Genomic DNA, 18,592 nt, shown 5'->3' with positions numbered 1-18,592 from the left:
TTGCCCTTTTTTCCGAAATCCTATTCGCCCTTTCTTGTGGTGTGTAATTGTAGCAGAGACATAAAGCAGCCTTTTATTTCCCTCTATAGATACACATATACAAGGGCACTAAAAGACCCCAGTGCTATTCAGTGATCCCCCGATTGTTCTAGTGACCTTTCCTCTGCAGTCCTCCTCAGCCTTCCTACTTGGGCAGTGGATGCGATGGAAGCAGATGGCTACTGATTGGGCTAGCTTTGTTGTACAAATGCTGAATACTTTCTGGAATAGGACTTTATCATGCTTCATTGGGCAGGGGAACAAGGGGATGAGATTTATGAGTGCCAAAAATAAATCTCCCTTTTCAAGTTCTACTCATTTACTGCACAGTATCATTTCTAGAAATTTCTGGCTTTGCTTCTTCTCACTGTATCTGTTCTCACAATCTATCAGTTTCCTATATTCAAGTATATTGTCTGTGCAGTAAAGCTCATTTTGTGATATGGTACAACCCATGGTTATCTCATATGTAGCTTTGCATAGACCTGTGCGTGAAACTAAAACTGCCTTCATGTATTATGTTTGTTGTATCTGTTGCCCACAGATTATGGGCCCTCGCAGGTAGGGGCCTCTCTCCCTTTATATCTATGTCAGTCTGCCATTTACTATTTCACGCTTATTGTACTTGTGTTTGTGTAACAATATGTATTTTAACCCCTTACAATATGTGCGCTGTAAGGGCACTATCAAAATAAAGAAAGAAATATATAATAATATGTATGAAACTGTATCCCTATAATTGACAATACTTTTTAATATAGTTGAGGCAAAGCTATGCCAATGTTCATGAGAAAAGGTCTACTTAACGTCTGTGCTTGCATTACACCTGAAAAAGGGGAGTTTGTCCTTGCAGACATAGTGAACCAATGTTGAGAGACCCTAGCCATGCTGTATTCTCTTAAAATAATGTGTTTACATGGTTACCACACAGTGACACAATGGTAGATTCAGCTCTGCTGCATGTGCCACATGTAATGTCCCTTGACTTGCTCTGCTCCGGCACGATGCGTGGTTGTATCGGATAGCTGTATTTAATGATGTAGCCTACTGTAAACCTAATATTGATTTCACATTACCATAAATGCCAATTACGGCAATGATAATTACGTCTGCACTTTTCATTAGTGCATTCCCTGTCAGTGAATTTTTGCTTGCAGCTATACTACTTAGGAGATGAGCCCAATTTATCAGCACTGTTCAGACCGCTTCACCTCCTGTTGTCTCAGGGTGTTTTAGTCAGGCAGTGCCCTACAGCCCACAGAAACAAGGCTAACTGCTAAACTAAAAATATTTCATCTCTCAGGAAGCCATCTCTATAGAATTCCCTGGAAGTCGATTTTTGTGTATTTTATTATTTGTTTTGTTACTCTGTTTTTTTATTTTTTTTGTCTTAAAAGCCAGCTAATAGGCCATTTATTTTAGGGTTGAGATACTGCGGCCATTATTGTTATCATGATGACATAAATGAGGGTAATGATCAATATAAATATTATCACAAATTTGTTAGTTTTCCATCTGATCATTTTGCTGTGACTATTCTCACTTGTAACCATATGTTATGTATATGGGGCATTCTCGTCAGGGACATTTTCAGAATGAACAAATGTGCTTCTAATGAGAAACTCAGATATGTCTATTATCACTTACGTAGCAGCTGAAGGAATTATTGATTTGCTCGGTGACAATGTGCTAAGGTCATCATGAGTAACACGTACTTCCATATGTTGCATACAAATTGGCCCTGGATGAAATGCTGGAACAATGCACTGGTGAAGGGCTTTACTAATTGTAGATAATGACTTGTAATGCCTAGGACTCTGTTAGGCTGGGTTCACATATGTCCGGCATCCGGCATAGATGAACTCAGCCTAAATCTCGACGCAACTGATGCCACAACTGATGACAACTTGTCATCAGTTGTATGGCATGCGGCGTCCATTGTTTCTGGGCAACGGACAGGGGAACGCAGCAAGCTGCGTTCCCCTGTCCGGTGCCCTCCGGCATGTCCAACCATCCGGTGTCAAAATTGAGACGCTGGATGATCGTGAACTGTCCCATTCAAATGAATGGGATCAGTTCTAGCATCAGTTTCCCTCCGGTGCACGCCGGAGGGAAACTGTGCCGGACGACTGATATATGTGAACCCAGCCTTAGAAGGACTCGGTATGGTCCGGAACAAGTTTAGCATAACTGTTCAATTTCTGTGTCTGGCATCTATTCTTACAGCGGTGGTCATATGTTCTTCTCAGTATAGGTACATTATAGATGTAGCAGAGATAAAGATGCCACTGAACGGTTTTTCTATAAGATAACACAGTAGGTTTACCTGCAGCCCTATGAGAAACCACTGATAACACAAAATGATATGACGGTAAGCTGTGCCAAGTGACAATCACAGCTCTACAAGAGTGCATCTGTATACTGAATAAATACATATGGAAGAACTTCATCATACAGGGTAGAGTATTTTCAATACAACTTGATGGAAGGAAAATGATTTGCATTGCCAAAATTATATATGCAAAAAGTTTCTTCCAACTGTCAGGAAAATGTATTTAGTCATTGCACAAAGACCCCCATCTGACAACCATTTTCCATTTTGTCAGCATGTTCTAAGAGTGACAGTTTTTTACAGAATGACAATTTTGCCATTGATTCTTCATATGCTGTTTCCATAGTGACAACCAATAGGGCTGCACCTCATGTTGCTGCCTTAGCAAAAATGGCGGCCACTACAAAATAGGGGGGAAAAAAAGTCAATATTTATCTAAGTAACACGAACATAATCACCAAACATTGTCCCTAGACATGATTTCTTATTTACTGATAAATAACAATTTGTTGGGAAATCCCCCTGATGTTTGCATGGGTGCAATACTCATGCACAGATATAACATCATCTAGCGCACTTTAGTGCAAGGACACCAAAGACAAGTGAAAACTGAAAAACACAAAATGTCAATGAGTAAGAATGTGTTATATGTTTGAAATGCATCAGACTGAAACATCGGAATATATCATGATTTATTTTTTCACTATTTATAAGCAATGTGGTCAATTAACTGTGGTAACCAGGTGGTCTTCTTTTTATCATCCCCTAGGAAGCTCTGATGATGTCATCAATATAAGTCGGCATCAGGTCTAAGAAGGCCAAAGTAGCCTCACAATGATTGTTCTTTATATTACAGCATTTCTTATACTGCCATAAAATTAGCTAAGAAATGACATATTGAATCTAATGATCTGATACATTATAGGGAATCTGTTAGTTAGATATAATTTCCTATCAGTAATGCCCATGAAAAGCAGTCAGTGTGTTTCCAGAGTTGAACAGCTTACAAAAGATATTACATTCAACTTTGTAGCAAATGTTGGTAAAATACATTATAGTGTCTCTTTTTAAAATTTTTAAAATATCCTCCGCCCTCCAGCCTTTCGGACAGTGCCTGGTCCCCACTGATGAGCGTCTCCTGGTCCCGTCTTAACATACAGGAAATGACCACTGTGACCTTGGACAGTGATTGGCTGAGAACATATTTCCCTTTGAACTGTTATGATTACCAGTAATTATTTTGTTATTGTATCGTCTCTCTGTTAGTTTGGGGCAATTGCTATGTAATTACCTCACAGCTGATTAATTAGTGTGGATCAGCTGATCTTGTTGTTCTACTCTGGGTTCTTTTGGAGCAGGAGTTTCTGATTGGTTAGCCTCCCTGACTTTTGCAGCGTGGTGTAGATTACACTATCTGCTTTGTGTTTCTAATTAGTATTCCTTGTATTTCTCCTGTCCCTTGTTCTAGCCTAGTTTTGTACCTGGTCAGTCCAGTTGGATCTTTGTTCCTTTTGTACCGTTTAGCTTTCATTTTTGGCTGTGGATTTTAGAGTCCTTCTTTTGTTTCTGGTAGGGGTCAGTTTTGCAGATTAGCTTTTCATTAGGAATATTTACAGGGGCATTACAAATCAGTGTCTGGTCTTAGAATCATTAGTCAGGGACTGATCTAAGACTACTAAAAGCTAGTCAGTTATCCATCTGCTTCAATTCCTGACTGACATCTTTATCATTCGTTTGTGCCATCATCTGTTCCTATTACCATTTGGTTTCTGTCATCTACTGGCTAGTTCCTATTCATATTATTCATTCATTTGTACTGGTACATGCATTTATATAATTATTCCTAGGCTGTCTGGTTGTTAGATATTATGTTGTTAGATATTACTGTATGTTCTGGGGTATCTGAGTACTAATAGGGCCCATTAAATGTAACTACTATAGGTTATGTTGAGTTCTATTTTGTAATCAGTTAGTATCATTTCACAAAATACCGTATTTATTGGCGTATAACACGCACTTTTAAAACTTAAATTTAAGGCAAAAAGTCTGCCTGCGTGACGCCGATAAGTCTTCTGGTCACTGATTTAAAGCGGCCGCAGCAGCGTCTGCTTGTTAAGCATTAACAGCACGGCCGCGGCCACTTTAAGTCAGTGACCAGCGGCGTCTCCTCCCCACTCTGTCACTTGTTTTCTCCCGCACTATCCACAGGTACTGGTGGATAGTGCTGGAGACGCTGATTAACTACCGGGAGACGCTGAGCTACCTTTTAATCAGCGTCTCCCGCACTATCCACCAGTACCTGTGGATCGTGCGGGAGACAAGTGAGTTTCACTTTTTCATTTTCCCTCCCTCCCCCCTCCCCCATCATTCTGGATGCCATAGGAGGAACATGATGGGTGGATGATGAGACAGGGGGAAATGATGATAGGGGGGGAATGATGGGGGGATGAGACAGGGGGAAATGATGAGGGGGGATGATGGGGGGATGAGACAGGGAGAAATGATGAAGGGGGAATGATGGGGGGATGAGGCAGGGGGAAATGATGAGGGGGGGTGATGGGGGGATGAGACAGGGGGAAATGATGAGGGGGGGATGATGGGGGGATGAGACAGGGGGAAATGATGATGGGGGATGAGACAGGGCGAAATGATGATGGGGATGAGACAGGGGGAAATGATGAGGGGGGATGATGGGGGGATGAGACGGGGAAATGATGAGGGGGGGAATGATGAGGGACATGATGAGACAGGGTGGGGGATGATGAGGGGGAAGGATGGGGGACATGATGAGACAGGGTGGGGGATGATGAGGGGGAATGATGGGGGGCATGATGAGACAGGGTGGGGGATGATGAGGGGGAATGATGGGGGCATGATGAGACAGGGTGGGGGATGATGAGGGGGAATGATGGGGGACATGATGAGACAGGGCGGGGGGATGATGAGGGGGAATGATGGGGGACATGATGAGACAGGGTGGGGGGGATAATAATCGGGAATGATGGGGGACATGATGAGACAGGGTGGGGGGATGATGAGGGGGAATAATGGGGGACATGATAAGACAGGGTGGGGGGATGATGAGGGGGGAATGATCGGGGACATGATGAGACAGGGTGGGGGGATGATGAGGGGTCAATGATGGGGGACATGATGAGACAGGGTGGGGGGATGATGAGGGGGGAATGATGGGGGACATGATGAGACAGGGTGGGGGGATGATGAGGGACATGATGAGACAGGGTGGGGACATGATGAGACAGGGTTGGGGGGGATGATGAGGGTGGAATGATGGGGGGACATGATGAGACTGGGTGGGGGATGATGAGGGGGGAATGATAAGGGTATGATGAGACAGGGTGGGGGATGATGAGACAGGGGTAATGATGGTGGGGGAGGCACTAAAGGCTTAATGTCTGTATGGCTAGTGGTGGTCTATGACAGGGGGAATTGATGAGACATGGGGGGATGATGAGACATGGGAGGTGGCGATGAGAGGGGTAAATGTGGCACAGGGACTGATAAAAGGGAAGGAATTATTTGGCACTGGAGGGGACGGGACCAAACTGAGGTGCAGAAGAAAACGAAGTTGGGGGGATGATGTGGCATTTAGTCCAAGTCATTTATTTTACATTTTATTTTTTTTACTTAAATTTCCTTGTTAAAATGGGGGTGCGTGTTATACGGATTATACGTATAAATTCGGATTATATGCCTTGTTAAAGAGGTACTCCAGAGATTTAAAAAAAAAAAGTTTTTAAATAAACTGGTCCAGAAAGTTAAATAGATTTGTAAATTACTTCTATTTAAAAATCTTAATCCTTCCAATACTTATCAGCTGCTGTATGCTCCAGAAGAAGTTTGTTTCTTTTTTTAATTTATTTTCTGTCTGACCACAGTGCTCTCTGCTGACACCTCTGTCTGTGTCAGGAACTATCCGGAGCAGGAGAGGGTTGCTATGTGGATTTTTTCCTAGTCTGGACAGTTCTTGACATGGACAGAGGTGTCAGCAGAGAGAACTGTGGTCAGAATGGAAAGAACTACACACATTTCTCTGAAGTATACAGCAGCTGATAAGTACTGGGAGGCTTAAAGGGGTACTCCGGCCCTAAGACATCTAATCCCCTATCCAAAGGATAGGGGATAAGATGTCTGATAACATGGGTCCTTCCGCTGGGGACCCCCGCAAACTCTCATGCAGCACCCACCTGTCTCAGCTGCATGAAGCGATGATCGCTCCATGTTTGAAGTCTCATGACCATGGGGCCGGAGTATCATGACATCATGACTCAGCACCTTGTGATGTTACGCCCAGCCCCCTCAATGCAAGCCTATGGGAGGGGGCGTGACAGCGTGGGGCGTTATGTCACAAGGGGGCAGAGGCATGACGTCACAATACTCCGGTGCCTTGGTTATGAGGCTTCAAACACGGAGCGATCATCGCTTTGTGCAGCTGAGACAGGTGGGTGCTGCATGAGAGATTGTGGGGTCCCCAGTGGCAGGACCCCTGCGATCAGACATCTTATCCACTATCCTTTAAATGGGAGATGAGATGTCTTAGGGCCTTTAAGATTTTTAAATAAAAGTACATTACAAATCTGTATAATTTTTTGCCTCTAGTTGATCTCAATGGATTTGTTTTCCACCTGAGTAAGCCGTTAAGTGCACTAAAAAGCAGTCAAAGTATTAACACGTACATAGAGTTATCCAAGAATAATGATCTGCTTTGTCCATTCCTATTTGAAAATAAGTGTATTAATAGTAGTCCCCAAAGGACTTTGGTGTGTGGGAAACACTTTGGCAACTGATGTGTTACTTTCTGTTGTTATATTTTCGGGTAACAATGCATAAAAATAACTTAGACAATTTTACTAGGCATTCCTGAAATAAAGTCTAGTATTATCATTCAGAATCCCTATGGAAATGCCTTCTGCTCCCTTGCTGATGTCAGTTGATTACCTCTCAGTAAGGTAGGTTGTGGTGGGGGGGGGGGGGGGGGAGTAGTCTTCCCGAGGCCCACAGTTGCACAGAATATTTGTGTCCTTTATGTGCAATAAAACAATGCTGAACTTTCTGAAGCAATAAAAAACAACTTGTTATACAAAAAGTTTTGCATTATTCCAGCTGCTTGTCATAATATTACATATGGATCCAAACCTTTCTCCATGGTGATAGTAAAGCCGCTCCGAGACAACTGGGAAGAAAAGTCCGAAAAGTTATATTTTTTACCCATAGCCAAAATTCATGTTTTTGTTTTTTTTTAACTGTACTGAAACACGATTCTATTGGGACCATTTAAAACAATGGTCCATATTCTATTCTGCATTCATATGTGAAAGACAATGATATTCCTGTATCAATATCAATTCCAAAAGACAGTTTTAAAACAAATATGACAATTTTACATTCATGTTGAGGAACTGAAGGTCTTGTGTTTGCAATGTGATAGTTGGATATTGACAAAGCTACATATTTACAAAGATATAAAGATGCATATTTATGTAGGATCATTTAATTTTTGTAGCTGCAACAACATCACAAAACATGGTATGGTTAACAGAAGGATACTTACTCTATTTAACTTACCAGTAACCCTAAACTCATTGGAGAATATAAATTTTTATAGGCCTACTGGCTATTCTACAAATCTTCATGTAGCTAAAGGGGTTGAATTTCAATCATGGCACTAGAGTTTTTTGCAAATACAGAAAGTATAGAGTCCCTGAAAATTTTTTTGAGGAGTCAATGTGTATTGGCAGTTGATTTATTTTGGATTTGACAGCTGATTTGGCTTTGGCTCATATACTCGGTATGCCAGCCCAGTGAATGTGCTAGGGAATTTAATAACAATGGAGAAGGTATTGGTGCTGTACTACGGTACTTTCTGTGTTCGGTCAGGCAAATAGAGATGTAGTCCACGTAAGTGGGCAAAGAAGGTGCTCCGGTCGGCACTTCTCCCGTGATCTCCGAGGAAGGAGGTCGATTTAAGAATGTACTCGGACCATTTAGTAATAAAGGAACAAGTAAAATTGAATCACATAACAGGAGGGACCCCCTCTTCGTCAGGTCCAATGATTGGTTAGTTCTCAGTGTCATATTTATACACAAAAAGACAGCGAAAGTAGCAGTGTAATTAGTATACATACAGATTTTGAAAAATCTAAAAATTACAGCCAGTATAAGAATTCAGGTTTAAAATACATCTATAATCAAAAACAATAAAAATAATATTCATTGTTAGGCACCTTAAAAAAGAGAAAGGGTTTACTAATGGTGTGCTGTCGGATCGACCTGTCTCATGATTGGCTGATAGATATTGTATCCATTTGTTGGGAATGTACTTGCGTATCAACAGAAGTTCTCCTTGTTCAGATGCCGGACTTGACAAGGAACAGCAGCAGTATCCTTTGGGACCGGGATAGTATGAGAGACTGCACGGAAAAGGTCTCTATATGCAGTCCTATAGTAATGATGGTAATTTTATAAATAGGACTGCAGAAAGAAAGGGACTATGAAATAGTCATGAGAGGATAGTGAAATACAAAGAGGAACAGTGGATTAGTTAAGAGGCAGAGGAGGGAAAGTGGCATAAGTATTATATTTTGGAGCAAATTGGAAACTTATGTATACATAGAAAGGAACATTATTATTATTATTATTATTATTATTATTATTATTATTATTATATTATTTCGCTTAATGGATTAATTCAGTGCCTTCCTTGAGGCCATAAGGTTGCAATGAATGGAGAGTGCATATCCAAAACATCTCCTTCCTTGATAGAGTTACGAATCTGTTATGAACACATGGGGGAATGAAATCGATGGGTAAGATAGATATAATTTGATCTATATTTTCTTCATTTGGATGAGTCAGGGCAATATGTTTTCACAGGCTATGTTTCATGAACTGTTTTTTAATGTTACAGCGGTCTTGATTGAGGCGGTGATGGAGTTTTTGAGTAGTTCGCCCCACATACTGTTTTCCGCATATACAATTGATCAGATACACAATAAAAAAGGATTGGAATGTCAGGTGAAATTTAATTGGAAATTGTTCCCCGGTATATGTGCTAGTAAATCAAGTTTTTTTGTGTGCAATTGTCTTGCAACAAAGGCATCATGTTTTTTTACACTGGTAGATTCCTTTTTTGAGAGAGATGGATGTCAGAGGTATTGGGTCTCTAGTTATGTGTTTGGTGCGACTGGGGGCGATCATATTGCGCAGAGAAGGCGCTCTTCGGAAGGTAGGCCCGGAATATAGATCAAATTATAGCTATCTTACCCATTGATTTCATTTCCCCATGTGTTAATAACAGATTCCAAACTCTATCAAGGAAGGAGATGTTTTGGATATACACTCTTCATTCATTGTAACCTCATGGCCTCAATTAAGCCACTGAATTAATCCAATAAGCAAAATAATAATAATAATGCTCCTTTCTATGTATACATAAGTTTCCAATTTGCTCCAAAATATAATACTTATGCCACTTTCCCTCCTCTCCCTCTTAACTAATCCACTGTTCCTCTTTGTATTTCACTATCCTCTCATGACTATTTCATAGTCCCTTTCATTCTGCAGTCCTGTTTATAAAATTACTATCATTACTATAGGACTGCATATAGAGATCTTTTCCGTGCAGTCTCCCATACCATACCGGTCCCAAAGGATACTGCTGCTGTTCCTTGTCAAGCCCTTCGTCTGAACAAGGAGAACTTCTGTTGATATGCAAGTACATTCCCAACAAATGGATACAATATCTATCAGGCAATCTTGAGACAGGTCGATCCAACAGCACACCATTAGTAAATCCTTCCTCTTTTTTAAGGTATCTAACAATGAATATTATTTTTATTGTTTTTGATTATAGATGTATTTAAAACCTGATTTCTTATACCGGCTGTCATTTTTATATTTGTCAAAATCTGTATGTATACTAATTACACTGCTACTTTCGCTGTCTTTTTGTGTATAAATATGACACTGAGAACTAACCAATCATTGGACCTGACGAAGAGGGGGTCCCTCCCCTCGAAACACTTAGTCCTAGCGCTGTTATGTGATTCAATTTTACTTGTTCCTTTATTACTAAATGGTCCGAGTACATGCTTAAATCGACCTCCTTCCTCGGAGATCACGGGAGAAGCGCCGACTGGAGCACCTTCTTTGCCCACTTACGTGGACTACATCTCTTTTTGCCTGACCGACCTGAGACCCACTCCGGACGGGAGAGCTCCTGGCTGCACCCCGGCCAACTTCCCAGAAGGTGCTCTCAGTACAACACCACCAGGTGAGCAGACCTTTACCACCTGCTACTGTCCTTATCATACCAGGAGTAATGGCACATTGCTGCGCAATTTCTCTTTTTTTTTGTTTTATTCAGCACTTTCTGTGTTGTTATACTTAAAGGGGTACTGCAGCAATAGAACACTTATCCCTTATTTGCAGAATAGGAGATAAGTGTCTGATCATGGGGGTTTTGACCACTTGGCGATCTCCTGTATGGGGCCCTGTCCCCCTCCATGTATGTCTATGGGAGAGAGCGAGAAGCAGCTTTCGTGCATCCCTGCCTCTCCCATAGAGCTGAATGGAGGGAGCGTGTCTGTTGGCCTCTTATTGTGGTCAACAACACAAACATTAGGCTGCAGTACTCCTTTAATTGGCCCAAGACAGAAGTTCCTTCTCCTTTAAGTACAGCAACTGTAACTGTATGCCTCTCCATTCAGCTCCTGAACAGCCCTTGTAAGAGTTGTGTATACTTACCAGGTGGCCCACTTTTGTCTTTTCGATGCACTGGAGGAAAGATCTTGTGACCACATCAGTGCCCATAGATAATGTCCTCGGTGGGCACTATGTGGTCACAAGATCTCTGCTCCAGTGCATCTTTCAGACCAGTGGAGCACCTGGTAAGTATATACAACATTGCTCTTACAGGGGCTGTACAGGGGCTGAGTGGTGAGGCATACAGCCAATGGCATACAGTACTTAGAGACTTGAAGGACTTTTAGATAGGAATCAGTGCTACCTATGCAATTTCTAGTCCCAAGGAAATCCCCAATGCTTTTATATAGATGGGAACTTATCTCATTTGTTACAAACTGATTTGCTGATCTCTAATGGTGATTTTTCTGGAGATTCTCAGAACTTTAGCCATGCAAAAAATGTACAGAAATAGTTGGCCACGCTGCCATAAATGTATATATACTTATTGTAACAGGAAACTTTGGGCTGTATTTACCAATGGGTTCTAGTGGTCCAATGCCTAGGGCAGTGCCTTGTGGGTAGGTGGAGCCAGCTAATTTAATTATTTTTTTTCCCAGTTTTTTCTTCTTCCTTTGGCCAGACTACTTGGTGAACTAACGTCTATTTAAAGGGGTACTCCAGTGAAAAACTATTTTTTTTTTTTTTTTTAATCAACTGGTGCCAGAAAGTTAAACAGATTTGTAAATTACTTCTCTTAAAAAATCTTAATCCTTCCTGTACTTATTAGCTGCTGAATACTACAGTGGAAATTCTTCTCTTTTTGGAACACAGAGCTCTCTGCTGACATCATGAGCACAGTGCTCTCTGCTGACATCTCTGTCCATTTTCGGAACTGTCCAGAACAGCATATGTTTGCTATGGGAATTTCCTTTTACCCTGGACAGTTCCTAAAATGGACTGAAATGTCAGCAGAGAGCACTGTGCTCATGATGTCACCAGACAGCGACAGCTCTGTGTTTGAAACGGAAAAGAATTTCCACTGTAGTATTCAGCAGCTAATAAGTACAGGAAGGATTAAGATTTTTTAATAGAAGTAATTTACAAATCTGTTTAACTTTCTGGCACCAGCTGATTTAAAAAAAAAAATAATAAGTTTTTCACCGGAGTACCCCTTTAAGAAGGGAGGGTAAATGAGACACACAGGAGAGAAAGAAGGAACATTGTAGGAAGCAAGGAATCGTCCTCCCTCTCCTCCATGGCACTGAATGCTCCACTGTTGCTGCACTAAACAACACAGCCAGCACAAACTGCAGAGGAACCCTAATGCTGGGTTCACCCTCCCAGGCACTCATTCTTTGCCACAATGGTTGCAAATCAAATGCTTGTTAAGCTCACTGCAGCATTTTTGTGCTTTAAAGGGGTACTCCGGTGAAAACCTTTTTTCTTTTAAATTAACTGGTGGCAGAAAGTTAAACATATTTGTAAATTACTTCTATTAAAAAAAATCTTAATCCTTCCTGTACTTATTAGCTGCTGAATACTACAGAGGAAATTATTTTCTTTTTGGAATGCTCTCTGATGACATCACAAGCACAGTTCTCTCTGCTGACGTTATTATAATGTATTTATTGTTGTCCTTAGTGGGATTTTAACCCAAGTCCCCAGCTCTGCAAGGCAGCAGTGCTAACGACTGAGCCACCATGCTGCCCGTAACATACATCAGCTAAACATCAGCTATACATCAGTTATGCATCAGCTATGCATGGTTGCTAAAATGGACAGAGATGTCAGCAGAGAGCACTGTGCTTGTGATGTCATCAGTGTTCCAAAAAGAAAGGCATTTCCTCTGTAGCATTCAGCAGGTAATAAGTACTGGAAGGATTAAGATTTTTTAATAGAAGTAAATTACAAATATGTTTAACTTTCTGCCACCAGTTGATTTAAAAGAAAAAAGGTTTTCACCTGCGTACCCCTTTAACTGTTGAAACAACTCTGCTACATATTTAGTTTGTAGGATCATTGTTTTTTTTTTTTTTTTATCCACAATTTATATTCTTTCTTTCCGAATTGCATATGGATATAATATTTTAATACAGATGTTTAGATCTCTTTTGTACCTGAGCTACTGGTATAAACTTATCAGACTGGTTTCACAGATAGAAGTTGCCTTTCTTAGGTACTAACAACGGCTCTCAGTACTCAGATACTCCCAGGACTTGTTGTAGGGCAGAGGAAATGACTTGCCAGCAGTCACAAAAGGAAAAAAAAATGTATCAATGACATTATAAACAGGAACAAAATTACAACTAACTTGACTGGAAATGGAGATCATGATATGATGGATTAATCAAATGTGTAGTATGAAGGGTTATTCTTTGTTGAATAAAAATTTGTGAAACCAATAAAAATTATTAAACCAGAAAAGATGGATGATAAACAAAAGCCAAGATGGACAAAGAAAAAGACATTAGAAAATCCTAATCTTCTTTTCCTGTCTATCGCCTATACTCTTCCTGACCTAACCTGACAAGAAAACTAAGCTGTCTCTTTAAAGGGGTACTACCATGGAAAACTTTTTTTTTTTTTTTTTAAATCAACTGGTGCCAGAAATTTAAAAAGATTTGTAAATTACTTCTATTTAAAAATCTTAATCCTTCCAGTACTTTTTAGGGGCTATATACTACAGAGGAAATGCTTATCTTTTTAGATTTCTCTGATGTCATGACCACAGTGCTCTCTGCTGACCTCTTCTGTCTAATTTAGGTACTGTCTGGAGCAGCATATGTTTGCTATGAGGATTTTCTCCTGTTCTTAAAATGAACAGCAGAGGTCAGCAGAGAGCACTGTGGTCATGACATCAGAGAAATCTAAAAAGATAAGCATTTCCTCTGTAGTATATATAGCCCCTAAAAAGTACTGGAAGGATTAAGATTTTTAAATAGAAGTAATTTACAAATCTGTTTAACTTTCTGGCACCAGTTGATTTAAAAAAAAAATAAAAAGTTTTCCACGGTAGTACCCCTTAAATCTCACTCCATTTCAAAGCACAGTAAGGCTAAGTTTCCACTTGTTTTTTTTTTCTGGCAGTTTTTGGAATACAGCCAGTGCAGTTTTTGAGCCAAAGTCAGAAGAGGATCCATAAGGGAGGAGAAGTATAAGTCCTTCCTTTATATGTCCTATTCCTTTTGAATGCACTTCTGGCTTTGGTTCAAAAACTGCAGCGGCAGATATCCAAAAACTGCCAGAAAAAAAACTATAACTTCAAAATACCAGAATAAGGATAATGCAAACAATAAACAAGAGAACAAACACAGGACCAAAACATGAAGCAACAGGAATCACATTACAGACCTGGGCAAACTATGCTCGGTAAATCCTGGATACTGGATCTTTAGAAAGGTGAACAATTAAAAAAGAACTCCACCCCAACATCCAGAACTAAGCAATAATTTCCCTGGAATCAGGTTTAGAGACTGTGGTCTAGCAACTGCTTCAGTGTTAGTACACAGGAGAAGGTGAGATTGCAGAAGGAATTCCGCTATCTGTAACAATCCCATACAGAGTATTTCTTTGTATATTACATTGTGCTGAAGCCAATAGCCAAGGAACAGCTTGTCCTTCTCAGGTATATCAGGCTGCTGTGGTATAATTGTACATAAAACACAAATAGCTTTTATTATGGCAAATGTACATATATAACATGGTATTATGTAGTGAGTGTACGTGATGTTCTGTAGTGCCTGAGTATGTAAATGTGTACACCAGTATCAAATATCTGAACATGTACAGTATGTAGTATGTGACTGCATAGTAGGTGTGCTTCTGTGTATGCCTACACTGTATCACATGAGTGTGCATTTACGTATGTAGTAGATGTTGCACCTGTGCGAATTGCTATAGTGAGTCTATGGGCCTCATTTACTAAGAGTGTTGGGTTTTTACTAGTGGGAAAAGTTGTTTCAGACTTCCAGGATTCCTCTCTATTCACTATTGGGAAAAAGTCGGGAACATTTTCTGACCAGCTTTTTCTAGGTGGGTATTTCCAGCCATTTATCCACAGGATTTTCTGTGAATTCAATAGTAAATCGGTCGGATTGTGAAACCACGCCCCTTTTGTGACAGACCACGCCCATTTTCCAACTTTTCACAGTGCAATGTTGGGTTTGTTGGATTTTTCAGGCGCACACTGTCGCAAACTGGCGCAGACTGGCGAAGACATGTCTCAGACACTCTGCGCCAAAGTAACCAGACAAAAACTGGTCGGTTTCAGCTTAGTAAATGAGGCCCTATGTGTTTGTAGTAAATGTGTGAGCATGCCTTAAAGGGGTACTCCAGAGGAAAACATTATTTTTTTTTTTTAATCAACTGGTGCCAGAAAGTTAAACAGATTTGTAAATGACTTCTAATAAAAATATTTACCCTTCCAGTACTTTTTAGCAGCTGTATGCTACAGAGGAAATTCTTTTCTTTTTGAATTTCTTTTTTTTTTCTTGTCCACAGTGCTCTCTGCTGACACCTCTGTCAGGAACTGTCCAGAGAAGCATAGGTTTGCAATGGAGATTTTCTCCAGCTCTGGACAGTTCCTGATACGGACAGAGGTGTCAGCAGAGGGCACTGTGGACAAGACAAAAAAGACATTCAAAAAGAAAACAATTTCCTCTGTAGCATACACAGCTGCTTACTGGAAGGGTAAAGATTTTTTAATAGAAGCCATTTTACAAATCTGTTTAACTTTTTGGCACTAGTTGATTTAAAAAAATAATAATAATGTTTTCCACCGGAGTACCCCTTTAATGTAGTAGTGTGTGTCTTCCTGCATGTACTCACTATGTTGTGAGCATTAATGTTTGTGCCTATACATTATTAGTGTGCTTATGTTTGTGTTTCTATGTACTGAGGGTATTTCCTTAGGGTTTGTTCACATACATACAGTCTCTACTTCTGCCATATTACAAAAACACCAAGTTGCCTATGGGGTTAGTTGTAATACTGTCGCATCATCCAGAGTTAGACAGATGATGTTGCATGTATTTTTGTGTTTATGTGTGTGTATGTGTGTGTATCAGGCTCATTCAGTTGCATCATTTAATGTAGCTGTCTATATATGCTGTAAGATCATTGGGGGACATGTATCATTATTTGTGTATGGTAGAAGCAGTTTAATCCTTTTCCCGAATTCTAAATTATGCGCAGAAGCGCAAAATTTATCAATCAAGTGCAATGAGCTTCATAAATTGCGGGTAAATATAGTAATCTCCTCAATCCACTCTTTGGAAAATAGAATCAATGATTTAGAGCATCTTGCTACGTTAAGTCCAAGATGGCTTATATTTGCGCAAAAAAAAACCAGATCTTGCAACAAAATTCTGGGTGTAAAAAAAAAAAAGTACGCAGTTAATAAATCCATGTGTACTATAGATGTCACTCCAAGGTACCCTGATTCAGCCACATCTGGAGGACATGCTCTATCAAAACGTGCGCAAAAGATGCGCAAAAAAAAGGGCTTGCGCAAAATTTCGCGCAAAACAATACACACAAAACAGGGGTAAAATCTTTGATACATGTCCCCCAGTGTGTATATATTTTCTTTTGTTATTAAACATTACAATCCTATTGTGTTCTTCAGCTTTATTTCTTGCTAATCTTCTTTGTTGTTCTCTTGACCTTTTTTATCTTACAAAATAACTTGCTTGTTCCAATATACCTAACAAAGTTGTCCATAGATATGAAAAATATTATTACAAATCATTCCATTATTGAAGACAAATACCAGGCAATACAAATGCACAATATTTGCCATAATACATGTTTTGATGCTGGAAAAACCATCTGTATAATGGGAAATATCTTTGTTTCTCAAAGTGTAACAACTCTAGCAAAATAAAAATAAAAAAACATTCTAAATAATCTGAACAAAATCTTTACATTAATCAGTTTTATGTCCATTTTTCTCCTTTCCTGGTTGTCTTTTCATATGTTTCTGCTTTCATATGATCATCATTTCAAGTCCCTGGGGACAGTCAGGGCTTAATATTGTCACAAGCCAATTGAAAGCCTGAACAAGGAGCACAGTAAAATAATAAACAACATCAGTGCCCTAAGCTATTTGTCTACTCCTTAACCCTTCCATTGCACTAGACTGTAGCCTTACTCCCCTCTGACAGTAAAGGGGTTAAATACATATGGCAAAGGTCATTACCCTCTCAATTCTTCCTCTTCCTGTGAGTATTTAGGGAGGACAGGTTGGAAAGCTTGACATGTTTTGTGCAAAGAATGTTTCTCAGCGGATCTACTGATGGCATGTGCTTCCTTTACCAACAGAGTGTGCCAATTACCCATATTTGCATGTGCTGGTGCCCAGGAAAGATTCACAATGAAGAATGCTATGGCAGTGCATTGGGACCAATGAAGCTTATGAGGGTGATCATTCTGCTAAACCTGTGTGTTCTCTTACAGAAGGGATTTCATGTCATTCCTTTAGCAGCTGAACAGTAAGGAAACTTTCATCTTCATAGATAGTATCCTAAATGATCACATCTTCACTCCTTAGAACAGTGTTTTTCAACCAGGGGTGCCTCCAGCTGTTGCAAAACTACAACTCCCAGCATGCCCAGACAGCCTTCGGCTGTCTGGGCATGCTGGGAGTTGTAGTTTTTGCAACAGCTGGAGGCACCCTGGTTAGGATACACTACCTTAGAAGAAGAGCTTCAGCTGCACTCATTTCTGAACGCTATTCCCACCAGTGCTTCTATTAAATCACTCACTGATCATCCCAACTGGCAAGGAACATGACAAGACATAGGGGCAACCAGGAGCTAATAACTCCTAAACTGCACACAAATCAAGCCTCTGTTCACTCTGCTGTTCTCCAAGTCTCCTACCTGCTTGCTGGGACTTGTGGTACCACATGGATTCTGAACAACCCTACCGAGACTTACTGAAAGCTAATGTAACCATTAACACATTTTCAATGAATTCCCAGCTATTATGTCACTAAAATGTACTTTAGGATTGAGGGGGGATCTAGTAGCACAATCCGATGGATAAATATAGCCAGATATTTAATAAGAAAGTGGGGTGAAGAAACTAGGTTATAACTGACTATATATATATATATATATATATTATATATATCTATATATATATATATATATTTATATATATATATATATATAGTATATATATATATAAAGTGGGGGTGAAGAAACTAAGTTATAACTGACCATATACATAATAAATAAATAAATATATATATATATATATATATATATATATAGTGGGGTGAATAAACTAAGTTATAACTGACTATATATATATATATATATATATATATATATTTATATATATATATATAGTTGGGGTGAAATAAACTAGGTTATAACTGACTATATATATATATATATATATATATATATATATATACTATATATATATATATATAGTGAGGTGAATAAACTAGGTTATAAACTGTCTATATATCTATATATATATATATATATATTATATTATATATAT

Source organism: Hyla sarda, chromosome 1, assembly GCF_029499605.1.
Source record: "Hyla sarda isolate aHylSar1 chromosome 1, aHylSar1.hap1, whole genome shotgun sequence".
Taxonomy (NCBI): domain Eukaryota; kingdom Metazoa; phylum Chordata; class Amphibia; order Anura; family Hylidae; genus Hyla; species Hyla sarda.
The sequence above is the reverse complement of the archived record's forward strand: the minus strand, read 5'-3'. Positions refer to the sequence as shown.